Below are 22,977 nucleotides of genomic sequence, written 5' to 3' on the forward strand. Positions count from 1 at the left end.
GAAGAGTAAAATGCTTAGACAAATATTATGAGCATTGTTAAAACCAGAAACTTGTTTTTTTCTCAATCAGTTTCAAACTATATGGTAGGATTAAAAATGTATAAGTGAGAACATCATTGGAATTAATTTTTCAGATCACCTGAGATTTGATCTTGAAGTAATGGCAACATAACATTCAAGCCACATATGAATGAGTGGATTACATATTTTGCTTAAGCTTGAAAAAATAAGCATGAACACAAGTTCTCACTGAGGCTTGAACTGTGATCAATGGATTTAGAGTGCTGATTGTTAAACGTTAAACCATGGAGCCCACAATAAACATCTTCTTACAGCTTTGAATTGCAAAACACATGCATTTAAATAAACTGGTTTTTGACATTAAGTTCTCACCGAGATTTGAACTCGGATCGCTGGATTCAAAGTCCAGCGTGCTAACCATTACACCATGGAACCTACCACTTAAGAAGGCAAGTGATTGTCATTGTGATAAACTGCAGAAAAAACCTGGAGCACACAATGAAATGAGTCCTCTGGGTTTAACCCATCACCCTTAGTGAGTGTTGGGCAGCCATGAAAGGCTTCCAGTGAGCAGACGGTACCTTGAAGTTGCACATTGGTGGTGAACCTAGACTGAATGTCTTCTTACAGCTGTGAATTGCATCAAATGGCTGCTGAACATGCTGGGAACACAAGCATGTCTAGCATACATTTCTTGCTTAAGCGTCCAACAACAAACTTCAGGGTAAGGCCACACTGAGTTTTGAACTCAGGTCATTAGATTCAGAGTGCTAACCATCGCAGCATGGAACCCCATGACATTTTTACTTAATGAGGTGACTTACCATTTCACCAACAAGAAGACCAGCTCAGTAAGAAAATCCAAACCACAGCCAGGCTTTTTCCATGAATTCAAGAAGAACAAGTATGTGAACGGGCTTTGAACCGGAACAAGGAGATCCCATTGGCTTAAAGGGCAGACTCCCTAAGCACGTAGACGTCAAAAACAAAGACGAGACAAAAGTGCAACTGTTAAGCTATTAATTCTTTTAGAAAGGCGTTCATTTAAAGATATTAGTGGCTGATACATGCAAAGTTAGTGAAACAACATAAGTGAATGATTCCAAGAGGCACCAGTGGCTCATTTTTAGTTAATGAAAAAGTAGTTCCCTTTTCCACTGCGAGCAGGGTGTGAACCTGCGCAGGGAGACCCCATTGGATTTCGAGTCCAACGCCTTAACCACTCAGCCATCGCAGCTTTTAAATAAAGAAAAAAAAAGCAACTCTGTGAGAAGGGGCTTGAATTTGCATCAGGAGACCCTCTTGAAGTCAATCATCTGATTGAGACATTTCTTGGCATTTTAATGACTGCCATTCAGTTGGTGAAGAGGGCAGTTCCTACAAACACTGCAAGCAGTGATCAAGCATGTGCAAGAAGAGACCATTGATAATCAAATCCAACACCTTAACCACTCTGCCATTGCAACTAAATAGTGCTCGTGATTGTTTAAAAAAGAGAATAGCTTTCATATTAGTGAACTGGACATCCTGAATGTGAACTTTGAATTCCATACAATCTCACTATAGAAGAGTAAAATGCTTAGACAAATATTATGAGCATTGTTAAAACCAGAAACTTGTTTTTTTCTCAATCAGTTTCAAACTATATGGTAGGATTAAAAATGTATAAGTGAGAACATCATTGGAATTCATTTTTCAGATCACCTGAGATTTGATCTTGAATTAATGGCAACATAACATTCAAGCCACATATGAATGAGTGGATTACATATTTTGCTTAAGCTTGAAACAATAAGCATGAACACAAGTTCTCACTGAGGCTTGAACTGTGATCAATGGATTTAGAGTGCTGATTGTTAAACGTTAAACCATGGAGCCCACAATAAACATCTTCTTACAGCTTTGAATTGCAAAACACATGCATTTAAATAAACTGCTTTTTGACATTAAGTTAAGGTCCCACCGAGATTTGAACTCGGATCGCTGGATTCAAAGTCCAGCGTGCTAACCATTACACCATGGAACCAACCCCTTAAGCAGGCAAGTGATTGTCATTGTGATAAACTGCAGAAAAAACCTGGAGCACACAATGAAATGAGTCCTCTGGGTTTAACCCATCACCCTTAGTGAGTGTTGGGCAGCCATGAAAGGCTTCCGGTGAGCAGACGGTACCTTGAAGTTGCACATTGGTGGTGAACCTAGACTGAATGTCTTCTTACAGCTGTGAATTGCATCAAATGGCTGCTGAACATGCTGGGAACACAAGCATGTCTAGCATACATTTCTTGCTTAAGCGTCCAACAACAAACTTCAGGGTAAGGCCACACTGAGTTTTGAACTCAGGTCATTAGATTCAGAGTGCTAACCATCGCAGCATGGAACCCCATGACGTTTTTACTTAATGAGGTGACTTACCATTTCACCATCAAGAAGACCAGCTCAGTAAGAAAATCCAAAGCACAGCCAGGCCCGTTCACAAGTATGTGAACGGGCTTTGAACCGGAACAAGGAGATCCCATTGGCTTAAAGGGCAGACTCCCTAAGCACGTAGACGTCAAAAACAAAGACGAGACAAAAGTGCAACTGTTAAGCTATTAATTCTTTTAGAAAGGCGTTCATTTAAACATATAAGTGGCTGATACATGCAAAGTTAGTGAAACAGCATAAGTGAATGATTCCAAGAGGCATCAGTGGCTCATTTTTAGTTAATGAAAAAGTAGTTCCCTTTTCCGCTGCGAGCAGGGTTTGAACCTGCGCAGGGAGACCACATTGGATTTCGAGTCCAACGCCTTAACCACTCGGCCATCGCAGCTTTTAAATAAAGAAAAAAAAGCAACTCTGTGAGAAGGGGCTTGAATTTGCATCAGGAGACCGTCTTGAAGTCAATCATCTGATTGAGACATTTCTTGGCATTTTAAAGACTGCCATTCAATTGGTGAAGAGGGCAGTTCCTACAAACACTGCAAGCAGTGATAATCAAATCCAACACCTCAACCACTCTGCCATTGCAACTAAATAGTGCTCGTGATTGTTTAAAAAAGAGAATAGCTTTCATATTAGTGAACTGGACATCCTGAATGTGAACTTTGAATTCCATACAATCTCACTATAGAAGAGTAAAATGCTTAGACAAATATTATGTGTACAGACAAACCAGCTGAAGAATGCCCAATGTTGTCTGATCTCAGAAGCTAAGAAGGCTTGGGCCTGGTTAGTACTTGGATGGGAGACTACCTGGGAATACCAGGTGCTGTAAGCTTTAACTATTGAAAAACTTTTAAAATGAAAGTATTTACATGGCTTTGTTGCTTTTTTTGCCTTTTCTCCATCATAATTTGACAGTAAAGCGGGAGTTTTCACTCTTTGATATGTGTTTAAGCCCCTTTGCTTTAAAGTTCAAGATTTTCAAGCAGAGTTTGTGTACGGACAAACTAGCTGAAGAATGCCCAATCTTGTCTTATCTCAGAAGCTAAGAAGGCTTGGGCCTGGTTAGTACTTGGATGGGAGACTACCTGGGAATACCAGGTGCTGTAAGCTTTAACTATTGAAAAACTTTTAAAATGAAAGTATTTACATGGCTTTGTTAGCTTTTTTTGCCTTTTCTCCATCATAATTTGACAGTAAAGCGGGAGTTTTCGCACTTTATAATGTTTTCTAAGCCCTTTTGGTTTAAAGTTCAAGATTTTCAAGCAAAGTTTGCGTACGGACAAACCAGCTAAAGAATGCCCAATCTTGTCTGATCTCAGAAGCTAAGAAGGCTTGGGCCTGGTTAGTACTTGGATGGGAGACTACCTGGGAATACCAAGTGCTGTAAGCTTTAACTATTGTCAAATTATGATGGAGAAAAGGCAAAAAAGCTAACAAAGCCATGTAAATACTTTTATTTTAAAAGTATTTACATGGCTTTGTTAGCTTTTTTGCCTTTTCTCCATCATAATTTGACAGTAAAGCGGGAGTTTTCACACTTTATAATGTTTTCAAAGCCCTTTTGTTTAAAGTCCAAGATTTTCAAGCAGAGTTTGCTTACAGACATGCCAGCTGAAGATTGCCCAATCTTGTCTGATCTCAGAAGCTAAGAAGGCCTGGGCCTGGTTAGTACTTGGATGGGAGACTACGTAGGAATGCCAGGTGCAGTAAGCTTTAACTATTGAAAACTTTTAAAATGAAAGTATTTACATCACTTTGTTAACTTTTTTTAAAGTAAGTTAAGGGGTATTTTCTTTCTTTGATATGTTTTCCCGCCTTTTTTCTTTTTTTTTTTTTTTTTTAACTTCTCTTCAGGTTTCTTTGTCTGTGTGTGCTCTACAACGATCATTCACAGGCTTGAAGCTGAATCGATTAAGTGGGGTTTTCCAGCCCTCGGCCTTCAGGTGCTACGCACCCTGATGTCAATTTAATATCTGATATGTCATATTAAGCGGATTTTTAGAACAGGGAGTCGGCAATAGGGCCTGCTCCATCCGCTCCATTCATCGACCCAGTATTGCATTGCCTCTAGAAGGTGTGCACTTTATTTGTTGTATTGCAAATAAAAGCTTACCACTCCAACTTTTTGCCTTTTCTCCATCATAATTTGACAGTAAAGCGGAAGTTTTCACTCTTTGATATGTGTTCAAGCCCCTTTGGTTTAAAGTTCAAGATTTTCAAGCAGAGTTTGTGTATGGACAAACCAGCTGAAGAATGCCCAATCTTGTCTGATCTCAGAAGCTAAGAAGGCTTGGGCCTGGTTAGTACTTGGATGGGAGACTACCTGGGAATACCAGGTGCTGTAAGCTTTAACTATTGAAAAACTTTTAAAATGAAAGTATTTACATGGCTTTGTTAGCTTTTTTTGCCTTTTCTCCATCATATTTTGACAGTAAAGCGGGAGTTTTCACACATTATAATATTTTCAAAGCCCTTTTGGTTTAAAGTTCAAGATTTTCAAGCAGAGTTTGTGTACAGAAAAACCAGCTGAAGAATGCCCAATGTTGTCTGATCTCAGAAGCTAAGAAGGCTTGGGCCTAGTTAGTACTTGGATGGGAGACTACCTGGGAATACCAGGTGCTGTAAGCTTTAACTATTGAAAAACTTTTAAAATAAAAGTATTTACATGGCTTTGTTAGCTTTTTTTGCCTTTTCTCCATCATATTTTGACAGTAAAGCGGGAGTTTTCGCACATTATCATGTTTTCAAAGCCCTTTTGGTTTAAAGTTCAAGATTTTCAAGCAGAGTTTGTGTACAGACAAACCAGCTGAAGAATGCCCAATGTTGTCTGATCTCAGAAGCTAAGAAGGCTTGGGCCTGGTTAGTACTTGGATGGGAGACTACCTGGGAATACCAGGTGCTGTAAGCTTTAACTATTGAAAAACTTTTAAAATGAAAGTATTTACATGGCTATGTTAGCTTTTTTTGCCTTTTCTCCATCATAATTTGACAGTAAAGCGGGAGTTTTCACTCTTTGATATGTGTTCAAGCCCCTTTGGTTTAAAGTTCAAGATTTTCAAGCAGAGTTTGTGTACGGACAAACCAGCTGAAGAATGGCCAATCTTGTCTGATCTCAGAAGCTAAGAAGGCTTGGGCCTGGTTAGTATTTGGATGGGAGACTACCTGGGAATGCCAGGTGCTGTAAGCTTTAACTATTAAAAAACTTTTAAAATGAAAGTATTTACATGGCTTTGTTAGCTTTTTTTGCCCTTTTTCCATCATAATTTGACAGTAAAGCGGGAGTTTTCACTCTTTGATATGTGTTTAAGCCCCTTTGGTTTAAAGTTCAAGATTTTCAAGCAGAGTTTGTGTACGGACAAACCAGCTGAAGAATGCCCAATCTTGTCTTATCTCTGAAGCTAAGAAGGCTTGGGCCTGGTTAGTACTTGGATGGGAGACTACCTGGGAATACCAGGTGCTGTAAGCTTTAACTATTGAAAAACTTTTAAAATGAAAGTATTTACATGGCTTTGTTAGCTTTTTTGCCTTTTCTCCATCATAATTTGACAGTAAAGCGGGAGTTTTCGCACTTTATAATGTTTTCAAAGCCCTTTTGTTTAAAGTCCAAGATTTTCAAGCAGAGTTTGCTTACAGACATGCCAGCTGAAGATTGCCCAATCTTGTCTGATCTCAGAAGCTAAGAAGGCCTGGGCCTGGTTAGTACTTGGATGGGAGACTACGTAGGAATGCCAGGTGCAGTAAGCTTTAACTATTGAAAACTTTTAAAATGAAAGTATTTACATCACTTTGTTAACTTTTTTTAAAGTAAGTTAAGGGGTATTTTCTTTCTTTGATATGTTTTCCCGCCTCTTTTCTTTTTTTTTTCTTTTTTTTTTTTTTAACTTCTCTTCAGGTTTCTTTGTCTGTGTGTGCTCTACAACGATCATTCACAGGCTTGAAGCTGAATCGATTAGGTGGGGTTTTCCAGCCCTCGGCCTTCAGGTGCTACGCACCCTGATGTCAATTTAATATCTGATATGTCATATTAAGCGGATTTTTAGAACAGGGAGTCGGCAATAGGGCCTGCTCCATCCGCTCCATTCATCGACCCAGTATTGCATTGCCTCTAGAAGGTGTGCACTTTATTTGTTGTATTGCAAATAAAAGCTTACCACTCCAACTTTTTGCCTTTTCTCCATCATAATTTGACAGTAAAGCGGAAGTTTTCACTCTTTGATATGTGTTCAAGCCCCTTTGGTTTAAAGTTCAAGATTTTCAAGCAGAGTTTGTGTATGGACAAACCAGCTGAAGAATGCCCAATCTTGTCTGATCTCAGAAGCTAAGAAGGCTTGGGCCTGGTTAGTACTTGGGTGGGAGTCTACCTGGGAATACCAGGTGCTGTAAGCTTTAACTATTGAAAAACTTTTAAAATGAAAGTATTTACATGGCTTTGTTAGCTTTTTTTTGCCTTTTTCTGCATCATAATTTGACAGTAAAGTGGGATTTTTCACTCTTTGATATGTGTTCACGCCCCTTTGGTTTAAAGTTCAAGATTTTCAAGCAGAGTTTGTGTACGGACAAACCAGCTGAAGAATGCCCAATCTTGTCTGATCTCAGAAGCTAAGAAGGCTTGGGCCTGGTTAGTACTTGGATGGGAGACTACCTGGGAATACCAGGTGCTGTAAGCTTTAACTATTGAAAAACTTTTAAAATGAAAGTATTTACATGGCTTTGTTAGCTTTTTTTGCCTTTTCTCCATCATATTTTGACAGTAAAGCGGGAGTTTTCACACATTATAATGTTTTCAAAGCCCTTTTGGTTTAAAGTTCAAGATTTTCAAGCAGAGTTTGTGTACAGAAAAACCAGCTGAAGAATGCCCAATGTTGTCTGATTTCAGAAGCTAAGAAGGCTTGGGCCTAGTTAGTACTTGGATGGGAGACTACCTGGGAATACCAGGTGCTGTAAGCTTTAACTATTGAAAAACTTTTAAAATAAAAGTATTTACATGGCTTTGTTAGCTTTTTTTGCCTTTTCTCCATCATATTTTGACAGTAAAGCGGGAGTTTTCGCACATTATAATGTTTTCAAAGCCCTTTTGGTTTAAAGTTCAAGATTTTCAAGCAGAGTTTGTGTACAGACAAACCAGCTGAAGAATGCCCAATGTTGTCTGATCTCAGAAGCTAAGAAGGCTTGGGCCTGGTTAGTACTTGGATGGGAGACTACCCGGGAATACCAGGTGCTGTAAGCTTTAACTATTGAAAAACTTTTAAAATGAAAGTATTTACATGGCTATGTTAGCTTTTTTTGCCTTTTCTCCATCATAATTTGACAGTAAAGCGGGAGTTTTCACTCTTTGATATGTGTTCAAGTCCTTTTGGTTTAAAGTTCAAGATTTTCAAGCAGAGTTTGTGTACAGACAAACCAGCTGAAGAATGCCCAATGTTGTCTGATCTCAGAAGCTAAGAAGGCTTGGGCCTAGTTAGTACTTGGATGGGAGACTACCTGGGAATACCAGGTGCTGTAAGCTTTAACTATTGAAAAACTTTTAAAATGAAAGTATTTACATGGCTATGTTAGCTTTTTTTGCCTTTTCTCCATCATAATTTGACAGTAAAGCGGGAGTTTTCACTCTTTGATATGTGTTTAAGCCCCTTTGGTTTAAAGTTCAAGATTTTCAAGCAGAGTTTGTGTACGGACAAACCAGCTGAAGAATGCCCAATCTTGTCTTATCTCTGAAGCTAAGAAGGCTTGGGCCTGGTTAGTACTTGGATGGGAGACTACCTGGGAATACCAGGTGCTGTAAGCTTTAACTATTGTAAAACTTTTAAAATGAAAGTATTTACATCACTTTGTTAACTTTTTTTAAAGTAAGTTAAGGGGTATTTTCTTTCTTTGATATGTTTTCCCGCCTTTTTTCTTTTTTTTTTTTTTTTTTAACTTCTCTTCAGGTTTCTTTGTCTGTGTGTGCTCTACAACGATCATTCACAGGCTTGGAGCTGAATCGATTAGGTGGGGTTTTCCAGCCCTCGGCCTTCAGGTGCTACGCACCCTGATGTCAATTTAATATCTGATATGTCATATTAAGCGGATTTTTAGAACAGGGAGTCGGCAATAGGGCCTGCTCCATCCGCTCCATTCATCGACCCAGTATTGCATTGCCTCTAGAAGGTGTGCACTTTATTTGTTGTATTGCAAATAAAAGCTTACCACTCCAACTTTTTGCCTTTTCTCCATCATAATTTGACAGTAAAGCGGAAGTTTTCACTCTTTGATATGTGTTCAAGCCCCTTTGGTTTAAAGTTCAAGATTTTCAAGCAGAGTTTGTGTATGGACAAACCAGCTGAAGAATGCCCAATCTTGTCTGATCTCAGAAGCTAAGAAGGCTTGGGCCTGGTTAGTACTTGGATGGGAGACTACCTGGGAATACCAGGTGCTGTAAGCTTTAACTATTGAAAAACTTTTAAAATGAAAGTATTTACATGGCTTTGTTAGCTTTTTTTGCCTTTTTCTGCATCATAATTTGACAGTAAAGTGGGAGTTTTCACTCTTTGATATGTGTTCACGCCCCTTTGGTTTAAAGTTCAAGATTTTCAAGCAGAGTTTGTGTACGGACAAACCAGCTGAAGAATGCCCAATCTTGTCTGATCTCAGAAGCTAAGAAGGCTTGGGCCTGGTTAGTACTTGGATGGGAGACTACCTGGGAATACCAGGTGCTGTAAGCTTTAACTATTGAAAAACTTTTAAAATGAAAGTATTTACATGGCTTTGTTAGCTTTTTTTGCCTTTTTCTGCATCATAATTTGACAGTAAAGTGGGATTTTTCACTCTTTGATATGTGTTCACGCCCCTTTGGTTTAAAGTTCAAGATTTTCAAGCAGAGTTTGTGTACGGACAAACCAGCTGAAGAATGCCCAATCTTGTCTGATCTCAGAAGCTAAGAAGGCTTGGGCCTGGTTAGTACTTGGATGGGAGACTACCTGGGAATACCAGGTGCTGTAAGCTTTAACTATTGAAAAACTTTTAAAATGAAAGTATTTACATGGCTTTGTTAGCTTTTTTTGCCTTTTCTCCATCATATTTTGACAGTAAAGCGGGAGTTTTCACACATTATAATGTTTTCAAAGCCCTTTTGGTTTAAAGTTCAAGATTTTCAAGCAGAGTTTGTGTACAGAAAAACCAGCTGAAGAATGCCCAATGTTGTCTGATTTCAGAAGCTAAGAAGGCTTGGGCCTAGTTAGTACTTGGATGGGAGACTACCTGGGAATACCAGGTGCTGTAAGCTTTAACTATTGAAAAACTTTTAAAATAAAAGTATTTACATGGCTTTGTTAGCTTTTTTTGCCTTTTCTCCATCATATTTTGACAGTAAAGCGGGAGTTTTCGCACATTATCATGTTTTCAAAGCCCTTTTGGTTTAAAGTTCAAGATTTTCAAGCAGAGTTTGTGTACAGACAAACCAGCTGAAGAATGCCCAATGTTGTCTGATCTCAGAAGCTAAGAAGGCTTGGGCCTGGTTAGTACTTGGATGGGAGACTACCCGGGAATACCAGGTGCTGTAAGCTTTAACTATTGAAAAACTTTTAAAATGAAAGTATTTACATGGCTATGTTAGCTTTTTTTGCCTTTTCTCCATCATAATTTGACAGTAAAGCGGGAGTTTTCACTCTTTGATATGTGTTCAAGTCCTTTTGGTTTAAAGTTTAAGATTTTCAAGCAGAGTTTGTGTACAGACAAACCAGCTGAAGAATGCCCAATGTTGTCTGATCTCAGAAGCTAAGAAGGCTTGGGCCTAGTTAGTACTTGGATGGGAGACTACCTGGGAATACCAGGTGCTGTAAGCTTTAACTATTGAAAAACTTTTAAAATGAAAGTATTTACATGGCTATGTTAGCTTTTTTTGCCTTTTCTCCATCATAATTTGACAGTAAAGCGGGAGTTTTCACGCTTTGATATGTGTTTAAGCCCCTTTGGTTTAAAGTTCAAGATTTTCAAGCAGAGTTTGTGTACGGACAAACCAGCTGAAGAATGCCCAATCTTGTCTTATCTCTGAAGCTAAGAAGGCTTGGGCCTGGTTAGTACTCTGGGAATACCAGGTGCTGTAAGCTTTAACTATTGTAAAACTTTTAAAATGAAAGTATTTACATCACTTTGTTAACTTTTTTTAAAGTAAGTTAAGGGGTATTTTCTTTCTTTGATATGTTTTCCCGCCTTTTTTCTTTTTTTTTTTTTTTTTTAACTTCTCTTCAGGTTTCTTTGTCTGTGTGTGCTCTACAACGATCATTCACAGGCTTGAAGCTGAATCGATTAGGTGGGGTTTTCCAGCCCTCGGCCTTCAGGTGCTACGCACCCTGATGTCAATTTAATATCTGATATGTCATATTAAGCGGATTTTTAGAACAGGGAGTCGGCAATAGGGCCTGCTCCATCCGCTCCATTCATCGACCCAGTATTGCATTGCCTCTAGAAGGTGTGCACTTTATTTGTTGTATTGCAAATAAAAGCTTACCACTCCAACTTTTTGCCTTTTCTCCATCATAATTTGACAGTAAAGCGGGAGTTTTCACTCTTTGATATGTGTTCAAGCCCCTTTGGTTTAAAGTTCAAGATTTTCAAGCAGAGTTTGTGTATGGACAAACCAGCTGAAGAATGCCCAATCTTGTCTGATCTCAGAAGCTAAGAAGGCTTGGGCCTGGTTAGTACTTGGATGGGAGACTACCTGGGAATACCAGGTGCTGTAAGCTTTAACTATTGAAAAACTTTTAAAATGAAAGTATTTACATGGCTTTGTTAGCTTTTTTTGCCTTTTTCTGCATCATAATTTGACAGTAAAGTGGGAGTTTTCACTCTTTGATATGTGTTCACGCCCCTTTGGTTTAAAGTTCAAGATTTTCAAGCAGAGTTTGTGTACGGACAAACCAGCTGAAGAATGCCCAATCTTGTCTGATCTCAGAAGCTAAGAAGGCTTGGGCCTGGTTAGTACTTGGATGGGAGACTACCTGGGAATACCAGGTGCTGTAAGCTTTAACTATTGAAAAACTTTTAAAATGAAAGTATTTACATGGCTTTGTTAGCTTTTTTTGCCTTTTCTCCATCATATTTTGACAGTAAAGCGGGAGTTTTCACACATTATAATGTTTTCAAAGCCCTTTTGGTTTAAAGTTCAAGATTTTCAAGCAGAGTTTGTGTACAGAAAAACCAGCTGAAGAATGCCCAATGTTGTCTGATCTCAGAAGCTAAGAAGGCTTGGGCCTAGTTAGTACTTGGATGGGAGACTACCTGGGAATACCAGGTGCTGTAAGCTTTAACTATTGAAAAACTTTTAAAATAAAAGTATTTACATGGCTTTGTTAGCTTTTTTTGCCTTTTCTCCATCATATTTTGACAGTAAAGCGGGAGTTTTCGCACATTATAATGTTTTCAAAGCCCTTTTGGTTTAAAGTTCAAGATTTTCAAGCAGAGTTTGTGTACAGACAAACCAGCTGAAGAATGCCCAATGTTGTCTGATCTCAGAAGCTAAGAAGGCTTGGGCCTGGTTAGTACTTGGATGGGAGACTACCCGGGAATACCAGGTGCTGTAAGCTTTAACTATTGAAAAACTTTTAAAATGAAAGTATTTACATGGCTATGTTAGCTTTTTTTGCCTTTTCTCCATCATAATTTGACAGTAAAGCGGGAGTTTTCACTCTTTGATATGTGTTCAAGTCCTTTTGGTTTAAAGTTTAAGATTTTCAAGCAGAGTTTGTGTACAGACAAACCAGCTGAAGAATGCCGAATGTTGTCTGATCTCAGAAGCTAAGAAGGCTTGGGCCTGGTTAGTACTTGGATGGGAGACTACCTGGGAATACCAGGTGCTGTAAGCTTTACCTATTGAAAAACTTTTAAAATGAAAGTATTTACATGGCTATGTTAGCTTTTTTTGCCTTTTCTCCATCATAATTTGACAGTAAAGCGGGAGTTTTCACTCTTTGATATGTGTTCAAGCCCCTTTGGTTTAAAGTTCAAGATTTTCAAGCAGAGTTTGTGTACGGACAAACCAGCTGAAGAATGGCCAATCTTGTCTGATCTCAGAAGCTAAGAAGGCTTGGGCCCGGTTAGTATTTGGATGGGAGACTACCTGGGAATGCCAGGTGCTGTAAGCTTTAACTATTAAAAAACTTTTAAAATGAAAGTATTTACATGGCTTTGTTAGCTTTTTTTGCCCTTTTTCCATCATAATTTGACAGTAAAGCGGGAGTTTTCACTCTTTGATATGTGTTTAAGCCCCTTTGGTTTAAAGTTCAAGATTTTCAAGCAGAGTTTGTGTACGGACAAACCAGCTGAAGAATGCCCAATCTTGTCTTATCTCTGAAGCTAAGAAGGCTTGGGCCTGGTTAGTACTTGGATGGGAGACTACCTGGGAATACCAGGTGCTGTAAGCTTTAACTAATGAAAAACTTTTAAAATGAAAGTATTTACATGGCTTTGTTAGATTTTTTGCCTTTTCTCCATCATAATTTGACAGTAAAGCGGGAGTTTTCGCACTTTATAATGTTTTCAAAGCCCTTTTGTTTAAAGTCCAAGATTTTCAAGCAGAGTTTGCTTACAGACATGCCAGCTGAAGATTGCCCAATCTTGTCTGATCTCAGAAGCTAAGAAGGCCTGGGCCTGGTTAGTACTTGGATGGGAGACTACGTAAGAATGCCAGGTGCAGTAAGCTTTAACTATTGAAAACTTTTAAAATGAAAGTATTTACATCACTTTGTTAACTTTTTTTAAAGTAAGTTAAGGGGTATTTTCTTTCTTTGATATGTTTTCCCGACTCTTTTCTTTTTTTTTTTTTTTTTTTTTTTTAACTTCTCTTCAGGTTTCTTTGTCTGTGTGTGCTCTACAACGATCATTCACAGGCTTGAAGCTGAATCGATTAGGTGGGGTTTTCCAGCCCTCGGCCTTCAGGTGCTACGCACCCTGATGTCAATTTAATATCTGATATGTCATATTAAGCGGATTTTTAGAACAGGGAGTCGGCAATAGGGCCTGCTCCATCCGCTCCATTCATCGACCCAGTATTGCATTGCCTCTAGAAGGTGTGCACTTTATTTGTTGTATTGCAAATAAAAGCTTACCACTCCAACTTTTTGCCTTTTCTCCATCATAATTTGACAGTAAAGCGGAAGTTTTCACTCTTTGATATGTGTTCAAGCCCCTTTGGTTTAAAGTTCAAGATTTTCAAGCAGAGTTTGTGTATGGACAAACCAGCTGAAGAATGCCCAATCTTGTCTGATCTCAGAAGCTAAGAAGGCTTGGGCCTGGTTAGTACTTGGGTGGGAGTCTACCTGGGAATACCAGGTGCTGTAAGCTTTAACTATTGAAAAACTTTTAAAATGAAAGTATTTACATGGCTTTGTTAGCTTTTTTTGCCTTTTTCTGCATCATAATTTGACAGTAAAGTGGGATTTTTCACTCTTTGATATGTGTTCACGCCCCTTTGGTTTAAAGTTCAAGATTTTCAAGCAGAGTTTGTGTACGGATAAACCAGCTGAAGAATGCCCAATCTTGTCTGATCTCAGAAGCTAAGAAGGCTTGGGCCTGGTTAGTACTTGGATGGGAGACTACCTGGGAATACCAGGTGCTGTAAGCTTTAACTATTGAAAAACTTTTAAAATGAAAGTATTTACATGGCTTTGTTAGCTTTTTTTGCCTTTTCTCCATCATATTTGACAGTAAAGCGGGAGTTTTCACACATTATAATGTTTTCAAAGCCCTTTGGTTTAAAGTTCAAGATTTTCAAGCAGAGTTTGTGTACAGAAAAACCAGCTGAAGAATGCCCAATGTTGTCTGATCTCAGAAGCTAAGAAGGCTTGGGCCTAGTTAGTACTTGGATGGGAGACTACCTGGGAATACCAGGTGCTGTAAGCTTTAACTATTGAAAAACTTTTAAAATGAAAGTATTTACATGGCTTTGTTAGCTTTTTTTGCCTTTTCTCCATCATATTTTGACAGTAAAGCGGGAGTTTTCGCACATTATAATGTTTTCAAAGCCCTTTTGGTTTAAAGTTCAAGATTTTCAAGCAGAGTTTGTGTACAGACAAACCAGCTGAAGAATGCCCAATGTTGTCTGATCTCAGAAGCTAAGAAGGCTTGGGCCTGGTTAGTACTTGGATGGGAGACTACCTGGGAATACCAGGTGCTGTAAGCTTTAACTATTGAAAAACTTTTAAAATGAAAGTATTTACATGGCTATGTTAGCTTTTTTTGCCTTTTCTCCATCATAATTTGACAGTAAAGCGGGAGTTTTCACTCTTTGATATGTGTTCAAGTCCCTTTGGTTTAAAGTTCAAGATTTTCAAGCAGAGTTTGTGTACAGACAAACCAGCTGAAGAATGCCCAATGTTGTCTGATCTCAGAAGCTAAGAAGGCTTGGGCCAGGTTAGTACTTGGATGGGAGACTACCTGGGAATACCAGGTGCTGTAAGCTTTAACTATTGAAAAACTTTTAAAATGAAAGTATTTACATGGCTTTGTTAGCTTTTTTTGCCTTTTCTCCATCATATTTGACAGTAAAGCGGGAGTTTTCACACATTATAATGTTTTCAAAGCCCTTTTGGTTTAAAGTTCAAGATTTTCAAGCAGAGTTTGTGTACAGAAAAACCAGCTGAAGAATGCCCAATGTTGTCTGATCTCAGAAGCTAAGAAGGCTTGGGCCTAGTTAGTACTTGGATGGGAGACTACCTGGGAATACCAGGTGCTGTAAGCTTTAACTATTGAAAAACTTTTAAAATGAAAGTATTTACATGGCTTTGTTAGCTTTTTTTGCCTTTTCTCCATCATATTTGACAGTAAAGCGGGAGTTTTCGCACATTATAATGTTTTCAAAGCCCTTTTGGTTTAAAGTTCAAGATTTTCAAGCAGAGTTTGTGTACAGACAAACCAGCTGAAGAATGCCCAATGTTGTCTGATCTCAGAAGCTAAGAAGGCTTGGGCCTGGTTAGTACTTGGATGGGAGACTACCTGGGAATACCAGGTGCTGTAAGCTTTAACTATTGAAAAACTTTTAAAATGAAAGTATTTACATGGCTATGTTAGCTTTTTTTGCCTTTTCTCCATCATAATTTGACAGTAAAGCGGGAGTTTTCACTCTTTGATATGTGTTCAAGTCCTTTTGGTTTAAAGTTCAAGATTTTCAAGCAGAGTTTGTGTACAGACAAACCAGCTGAAGAATGCCCAATGTTGTCTGATCTCAGAAGCTAAGAAGGCTTGGGCCTGGTTAGTACTTGGATGGGAGACTACCTGGGAATACCAGGTGCTGTAAGCTTTAACTATTGAAAAACTTTTAAAATGAAAGTATTTACATGGCTATGTTAGCTTTTTTTGCCTTTTCTCCATCATAATTTGACAGTAAAGCGGGAGTTTTCACTCTTTGATATGTGTTCAAGCCCCTTTGGTTTAAAGTTCAAGATTTTCAAGCAGAGTTTGTGTACGGACAAACCAGCTGAAGAATGCCCAATCTTGTCTGATCTCAGAAGCTAAGAAGGCTTGGGCCTGGTTAGTACTTGGATGGGAGACTACCTGGGAATACCAGGTGCTGTAAGCTTTAACTATTGAAAAACTTTAAAATGAAAGTATTTACATGGCTTTGTTAGCTTTTTTTGCCTTTTCTCCATCATATTTTGACAGTAAAGCGGGAGTTTTCACACATTATAATGTTTTCAAAGCCCTTTTGGTTTAAAGTTCAAGATTTTCAAGCAGAGTTTGTGTACAGAAAAACCAGCTGAAGAATGCCAAATGTTGTCTGATCTCAGAAGCTAAGAAGGCTTGGGCCTAGTTAGTACTTGGATGGGAGACTACCTGGGAATACCAGGTGCTGTAAGCTTTAACTATTGAAAAACTTTTAAATTAAAGTATTTACATGGCTTTGTTAGCTTTTTTTGCCTTTTCTCCATCATATTTTGACAGTAAAGCGGGAGTTTTCGCACATCTATAATGTTTTCAAAGCCCTTTTGGTTTAAAGTTCAAGATTTTCAAGCAGAGTTTGTGTACAGACAAACCAGCTGAAGAATGCCCAATGTTGTCTGATCTCAGAAGCTAAGAAGGCTTGGGCCTGGTTAGTACTTGGATGGGAGACTACCTGGGAATACCAGGTGCTGTAAGCTTTAACTATTGAAAAACTTTTAAAATGAAAGTATTTACATGGCTATGTTAGCTTTTTTTGCCTTTTCTCCATCATAATTTGACAGTAAAGCGGGAGTTTTCACTCTTTGATATGTGTTTAAGCCCCTTTTGGTTTAAAGTTCAAGATTTTCAAGCAGAGTTTGTGTACAGACAAACCAGCTGAAGAATGCCCAATGTTGTCTGATCTCAGAAGCTAAGAAGGCTTGGGCCTGGTTAGTACTTGGATGGGAGACTACCTGGGAATACCAGGTGCTGTAAGCTTTAACTATTGAAAAACTTTTAAAATGAAAGTATTTACATGGCTATGTTAGCTTTTTTTGCCTTTTCTCCATCATAATTTGACAGTAAAGCGGGAGTTTTCACTCTTTGATATGTGTTCAAGCCCCTTTGGTTTAAAGTTCAAGATTTTCAAGCAGAGTTTGTGTACGGACAAACCAGCTGAAGAATGCCCAATCTTGTCTGATCTCAGAAGCTAAGAAGGCTTGGGCCTGGTTAGTACTTGGATGGGAGACTACCTGGGAATGCCAGGTGCTGTAAGCTTTAACTATTGAAAAACTTTTAAAATGAAAGTATTTACATGGCTTTGTTAGCTTTTTTTGCCCTTTTCTCCATCATAATTTGACAGTAAAGCGGGAGTTTTCACTCTTTGATATGTGTTTAAGCCCCTTTGGTTTAAAGTTCAAGATTTTCAAGCAGAGTTTGTGTACAGACAAACCAGCTGAAGAATGCCCAATGTTGTCTGATCTCAGAAGCTAAGAAGGCTTGGGCCTGGTTAGTACTTGGATGGGAGACTACCTGGGAATACCAGGTGCTGTAAGCTTTAACTATTGAAAAACTTTTAAAATGAAAGTATTTACATGGCTTATGTTAGCTTTTTTTGCCTTTTCTCCATCATAATTTGACAGTAAAGCGGGAGTTTTCACTCTTTGATATGTGTTCAAGCCCTTTTGGTTTAAAGTTCAAGATTTTCAAGCAGAGTTTGTGTACAGACAAACCAGCTGAAGAATGCCCAATGTTGTCTGATCTCAGAAGCTAAGAAGGCTTGGGCCTGGTTAGTACTTGGATGGGAGACTACCTGGGAATACCAGGTGCTGTAAGCTTTAACTATTGAAAAACTTTTAAAATGAAAGTATTTACATGGCTTTGTTAGCTTTTTTTGCCTTTTCTCCATCATAATTTGACAGTAAAGCGGGAGTTTTCACACATTATAATGTTTTCAAGCCCTTTTGGTTTAAAGTTCAAGATTTTCAAGCAGAGTTTGTGTACAGGACAAACCAGCTGAAGAATGCCCAATGTTGTCTGATCTCAGAAGCTAAGAAGGCTTGGGCCTGGTTAGTACTTGGATGGGAGACTACCCTGGGAATACCAGGTGCTGTAAGCTTTAACTATTGAAAAACTTTTAAAATGAAAGTATTTACATGGCTATGTTAGCTTTTTTGCCTTTTCTCCATCATAATTTGACAGTAAAGCTGGAGTTTTCACTCTTTGATATGTGTTCAAGTCCCTTTTGGTTTAAAGTTCAAGATTTTCAAGCAGAGTTTGTGTACAGGACAAACCAGCTGAAGAATGCCCAATGTTGTCTGATCTCAGAAGCTAAGAAGGCTTGGGCCTGGTTAGTACTTGGATGGGAGACTACCTGGGAATACCAGGTGCTGTAAGCTTTAACTATTGAAAAACTTTTAAAATGAAAGTATTTACATGGCTATGTTAGCTTTTTTTGCCTTTTCTCCATCATAATTTGACAGTAAAGCGGGAGTTTTCACTCTTTGATATGTGTTCAAGCCCCTTTGGTTTAAAGTTCAAGATTTTCAAGCAGAGTTTGTGTACGGACAAACCAGCTGAAGAATGCCCAATCTTGTCTGATCTCAGAAGCTAAGAAGGCTTGGGCCCTGGTTAGTACTTGGATGGGAGACTACCTGGGAATACCAGGTGCTGTAAGCTTTAACTATTGAAAAACTTTTAAAATGAAAGTATTTACATGGCTTTGTTAGCTTTTTTGCCCTTTTCTCCATCATAATTTGACAGTAAAGCGGGAGTTTTCGCACTTTATAATGTTTTCAAAGCCCTTTTGTTTAAAGTCCAAGATTTTCAAGCAGAGTTTGCTTACAGACATGCCAGCTGAAGATTGCCCAATCTTGTCTGATCTCAGAAGCTAAGAAGGCCTGGGCCTGGTTAGTACTTGGATGGGAGACTACGTAGGAATGCCAGGTGCAGTAAGCTTTAACTATTGAAAACTTTTAAAATGAAAGTATTTACATCACTTTGTTAACTTTTTTTAAAGTAAGTTAAGGGGTATTTTCTTTCTTTGATATGTTTTCCCGCCTCTTTTCTTTTTTTTTTTTTTTTTTTTTTTTAACTTCTCTTCAGGTTTCTTTGTCTGTGTGTGCTCTACAACGATCATTCACAGGCTTGAAGCTGAATCGATTAGGTGGGGTTTTCCAGCCCTCGGCCTTCAGGTGCTACGCACCCTGATGTCAATTTAATATCTGATATGTCATATTAAGCGGATTTTTAGAACAGGGAGTCGGCAATAGGGCCTGCTCCATCCGCTCCATTCATCGACCCAGTATTGCATTGCCTCTAGAAGGTGTGCACTTTATTTGTTGTATTGCAAATACAAGCTTACCACTCCAACTTTTTGCCTTTTCTCCATCATAATTTGACAGTAAAGCGGAAGTTTTCACTCTTTGATATGTGTTCAAGCCCTTTTGGTTTAAAGTTCAAGATTTTCAAGCAGAGTTTTTGTATGGACAAACCAGCTGAAGAATGCCCAATCTTGTCTGATCTCAGAAGCTAAGAAGGCTTGGGCCTGGTTAGTACTTGGATGGGAGACTAACCTGGGAATACCAGGTGCTGTAAGCTTTAACTATTAAAAACTTTTAAAATGAAAGTATTTACATGGCTTTGTTAGCTTTTTTGCCTTTTTCTGCATCATAATTTGACAGTAAAGCTGGGAGTTTTCACTCTTTGATATGTGTTCACGCCCCTTTGGTTTAAAGTTCAAGATTTTCAAGCAGAGTTTGTGTACGGACAAACCAGCTGAAGAATGCCCAATCTTGTCTGATCTCAGAAGCTAAGAAGGCTTGGGCCTGGTTAGTACTTGGATGGGAGACTACCTGGGAATACCAGGTGCTGTAAGCTTTAACTATTGAAAAACTTTTAAAATGAAAGTATTTACATGGCTTTGTTAGCTTTTTTTGCCTTTTCTCCATCATATTTTGACAGTAAAGCGGGAGTTTTCACACATTATAATGTTTTCAAAGCCCTTTTGGTTTAAAGTTCAAGATTTTCAAGCAGAGTTTGTGTACAGAAAAACCAGCTGAAGAATGCCCAATGTTGTCTGATCTCAGAAGCTAAGAAGGCTTGGGCCTAGTTAGTACTTGGATGGGAGACTACCTGGGAATACCAGGTGCTGTAAGCTTTAACTATTGAAAAACTTTTAAAATGAAAAGTATTTACATGGCTTTGTTAGCTTTTTTTGCCTTTTCTCCATCATATTTTGACAGTAAAGCGGGAGTTTTCGCACATTATAATGTTTTCAAAGCCCTTTTGGTTTAAAGTTCAAGATTTTCAAGCAGAGTTTGTGTACAGACAAACCAGCTGAAGAATGCCCAATGTTGTCTGATCTCAGAAGCTAAGAAGGCTTGGGCCTGGTTAGTACTTGGATGGGAGACTACCTGGGAATACCAGGTGCTGTAAGCTTTAACTATTGAAAAACTTTTAAAATGAAAGTATTTACATGGCTATGTTAGCTTTTTTTGCCTTTTCTCCATCATAATTTGACAGTAAAGCGGGAGTTTTCACTCTTTGATATGTGTTCAAGTCCCTTTGGTTTAAAGTTCAAGATTTTCAAGCAGAGTTTGTGTACAGACAAACCAGCTGAAGAATGCCCAATGTTGTCTGATCTCAGAAGCTAAGAAGGCTTGGGCCTGGTTAGTACTTGGATGGGAGACTACCTGGGAATACCAGGTGCTGTAAGCTTTAACTATTGAAAAACTTTTAAAATGAAAGTATTTACATGGCTATGTTAGCTTTTTTTGCCTTTTCTCCATCATAATTTGACAGTAAAGCGGGAGTTTTCACTCTTTGATATGTGTTCAAGCCCCTTTGGTTTAAAGTTCAAGATTTTCAAGCAGAGTTTGTGTACGGACAAACCAGCTGAAGAATGCCAATCTTGTCTGATCTCAGAAGCTAAGAAGGCTTGGGCCTGGTTAGTACTTGGATGGGAGACTACCTGGGAATACCAGGTGCTGTAAGCTTTAACTATTGAAAAACTTTTAAAATGAAAGTATTTACATGGCTTTGTTAGCTTTTTTTGCCCTTTTCTCCATCATAATTTGACAGTAAAGCGGGAGTTTTCACTCTTTGATATGTGTTCAAGCCCCTTTGGTTTAAAGTTCAAGATTTTCAAGCAGAGTTTGTGTACGGACAAACCAGCTGAAGAATGCCCAATCTTGTCTGATCTCAGAAGCTAAGAAGGCTTGGGCCTGGTTAGTACTTGGATGGGAGACTACCTGGGAATACCAGGTGCTGTAAGCTTTAACTATTGAAAAACTTTTAAAATGAAAGTATTTACATGGCTTTGTTAGCTTTTTTTGCCTTTTCTCCATCATAATTTGACAGTAAAGCGGGAGTTTTCACTCTTTGATATGTGTTCAAGCCCCTTTGGTTTAAAGTTCAAGATTTTCAAGCAGAGTTTGCGTACGGACAAACCAGCTGAAGAATGCCCAATCTTGTCTGATCTCAGAAGCTAAGAAGGCTTGGGCCTGGTTAGTACGTTGGATGGGAGACTACCTGGGAATACCAGGTGCTGTAAGCTTTAACTATTGAAAAACTTTTAAAATGAAAGTATTTACATGGCTTTGTTAGCTTTTTTTTGCCTTTTCTCCATCATAATTTGACAGTAAAGCGGGAGTTTTCACTCTTTGATATGTGTTTAAGCCCCTTTGGTTTAAAGTTCAAGATTTTCAAGCAGAGTTTGTGTACGGACAAACTAGCTGAAGAATGCCCAATCTTGTCTGATCTCAGAAGCTAAGAAGGCTTGGGCCTGGTTAGTAGTTGGATGGGAGACTACCGTGGAATACCAGGTGCTGTAAGCTTTAACTATTGAAAAACTTTTAAAATGAAAGTATTTACATGGCTTTGTTGCTTTTTTTGCCTTTTCTCCATCATAATTTGACAGTAAAGCGGGAGTTTTCACTCTTAGATATGTGTTCAAGCCCCTTTGGTTTAAAGTTCAAGATTTTCAAGCAGAGTTTGTGTACGGACAAACCAGCTGAAGAATGCCCAATCTTGTCTGATCTCAGAAGCTAAGAAGGCTTGGGCCTGGTTAGTACTTGGATGGGAGACTACCTGGGAATACCAGGTGCTGTAAGCTTTAACTATTGAAAAACTTTTAAAATGAAAGTATTTACATGGCTTTGTTAGCTTTTTTTTGCCTTTTCTTCATCATAATTTGACAGTAAAGCGGGAGTTTTCACTCTTAGATATGTGTTCAAGCCCCTTTGGTTTAAAGTTCAAGATTTTCAAGCAGAGTTTGTGTACGGACAAACCAGCTGAAGAATGCCCAATCTTGTCTGATCTCAGAAGCTAAGAAGGCTTGGGCCTGGTTAGTACTTGGATGGGAGACTACCTGGGAATACCAGGTGCTGTAAGCTTTAACTATTGAAAAACTTTTAAAATGAAAGTATTTACATGGCTTTGTTAGCTTTTTTTTGCCTTTTCTCCATCATATTTTGACAGTAAAGCGGGAGTTTTCCACTCTTATATGTTTTCAAGCCCTTTTGGTTTAAAGTTCAAGATTTTCAAGCAGAGTTTGTGTACAGACAAACCAGCTGAAGAATGCCCAATGTTGTCTGATCTCAGAAGCTAAGAAGGCTTGGGCCTGGTTAGTACTTGGATGGGAGACTACCTGGGAATACCAGGTGCTGTAAGCTTTAACTATTGAAAAACTTTTAAAATGAAAGTATTTACATGGCTATGTTAGCTTTTTTTGCCTTTTCTCCATCATAATTTGACAGTAAAGCGGGAGTTTTCACTCTTTGATATGTGTTCAAGCCCCTTTGGTTTAAAGTTCAAGATTTTCAAGCAGAGTTTGTGTACGGACAAACCAGCTGAAGAATGCCAATCTTGTCTGATCTCAGAAGCTAAGAAGGCTTGGGCCTGGTTAGTACTTGGATGGGAGACTACCTGGGAATGCCAGGTGCTGTAAGCTTTAACTATTGAAAAACTTTTAAAATGAAAGTATTTACATGGCTTTGTTAGCTTTTTTTTGCCCTTTTTCCATCATAATTTGACAGTAAAGCGGGAGTTTTCACTCTTTGATATGTGTTTAAGCCCCTTTGGTTTAAAGTTCAAGATTTTCAAGCAGAGTTTGTGTACGGACAAACCAGCTGAAGAATG

The 22,977-nt window shown here is 38.5% G+C and overlaps 4 non-coding genes and 15 pseudogenes across 4 annotated transcripts; 15 read left to right on the forward strand and 4 right to left on the reverse strand.

Moving 5' to 3' along the window:
• Nucleotides 1-384: 384 nt before the first annotated feature.
• trnaq-uug (transfer RNA glutamine (anticodon UUG)) lies at nt 385-455 on the reverse strand. Its single transcript has one exon. It is a non-coding gene; the product is annotated as a tRNA-Gln (tRNA).
• Nucleotides 456-1,176: 721 nt separating this feature from the next.
• trnas-cga (transfer RNA serine (anticodon CGA)) lies at nt 1,177-1,258 on the reverse strand. Its single transcript has one exon. It is a non-coding gene; the product is annotated as a tRNA-Ser (tRNA).
• A 717-nt stretch (nt 1,259-1,975) lies between these two features.
• Nucleotides 1,976-2,047, reverse strand: trnaq-uug (transfer RNA glutamine (anticodon UUG)). The gene has a single exon. It is a non-coding gene; the product is annotated as a tRNA-Gln (tRNA).
• Nucleotides 2,048-2,751: 704 nt separating this feature from the next.
• Nucleotides 2,752-2,833, reverse strand: trnas-cga (transfer RNA serine (anticodon CGA)). Its single transcript has one exon. It is a non-coding gene; the product is annotated as a tRNA-Ser (tRNA).
• An 886-nt stretch (nt 2,834-3,719) lies between these two features.
• On the forward strand, nt 3,720-3,838 carry LOC114789377 (uncharacterized; annotated as a pseudogene).
• An 839-nt stretch (nt 3,839-4,677) lies between these two features.
• Nucleotides 4,678-4,796, forward strand: LOC114789372 (uncharacterized; annotated as a pseudogene).
• Nucleotides 4,797-6,996: 2,200 nt separating this feature from the next.
• On the forward strand, nt 6,997-7,115 carry LOC114789449 (uncharacterized; annotated as a pseudogene).
• Nucleotides 7,116-8,750: 1,635 nt separating this feature from the next.
• On the forward strand, nt 8,751-8,869 carry LOC114789373 (uncharacterized; annotated as a pseudogene).
• Nucleotides 8,870-9,030: 161 nt separating this feature from the next.
• On the forward strand, nt 9,031-9,149 carry LOC114789450 (uncharacterized; annotated as a pseudogene).
• A 161-nt stretch (nt 9,150-9,310) lies between these two features.
• On the forward strand, nt 9,311-9,429 carry LOC114789451 (uncharacterized; annotated as a pseudogene).
• Nucleotides 9,430-11,049: 1,620 nt separating this feature from the next.
• Nucleotides 11,050-11,168, forward strand: LOC114789374 (uncharacterized; annotated as a pseudogene).
• A 161-nt stretch (nt 11,169-11,329) lies between these two features.
• On the forward strand, nt 11,330-11,448 carry LOC114789452 (uncharacterized; annotated as a pseudogene).
• Nucleotides 11,449-13,925: 2,477 nt separating this feature from the next.
• LOC114789376 (uncharacterized) lies at nt 13,926-14,044 on the forward strand (annotated as a pseudogene).
• Nucleotides 14,045-15,878: 1,834 nt separating this feature from the next.
• LOC114789453 (uncharacterized) lies at nt 15,879-15,997 on the forward strand (annotated as a pseudogene).
• Nucleotides 15,998-16,996: 999 nt separating this feature from the next.
• On the forward strand, nt 16,997-17,115 carry LOC114789375 (uncharacterized; annotated as a pseudogene).
• Nucleotides 17,116-19,597: 2,482 nt separating this feature from the next.
• Nucleotides 19,598-19,716, forward strand: LOC114789454 (uncharacterized; annotated as a pseudogene).
• A 1,279-nt stretch (nt 19,717-20,995) lies between these two features.
• On the forward strand, nt 20,996-21,114 carry LOC114789455 (uncharacterized; annotated as a pseudogene).
• Nucleotides 21,115-21,833: 719 nt separating this feature from the next.
• LOC114789456 (uncharacterized) lies at nt 21,834-21,952 on the forward strand (annotated as a pseudogene).
• Nucleotides 21,953-22,113: 161 nt separating this feature from the next.
• LOC114789458 (uncharacterized) lies at nt 22,114-22,232 on the forward strand (annotated as a pseudogene).
• The last annotated feature ends 745 nt before the right edge of the window (nt 22,233-22,977 follow it).

The sequence above is a fragment of the Denticeps clupeoides genome, chromosome 4 (genome assembly GCF_900700375.1).
Source record: "Denticeps clupeoides chromosome 4, fDenClu1.1, whole genome shotgun sequence".
NCBI classification, from domain to species: Eukaryota; Metazoa; Chordata; class Actinopteri; order Clupeiformes; family Denticipitidae; genus Denticeps; species Denticeps clupeoides.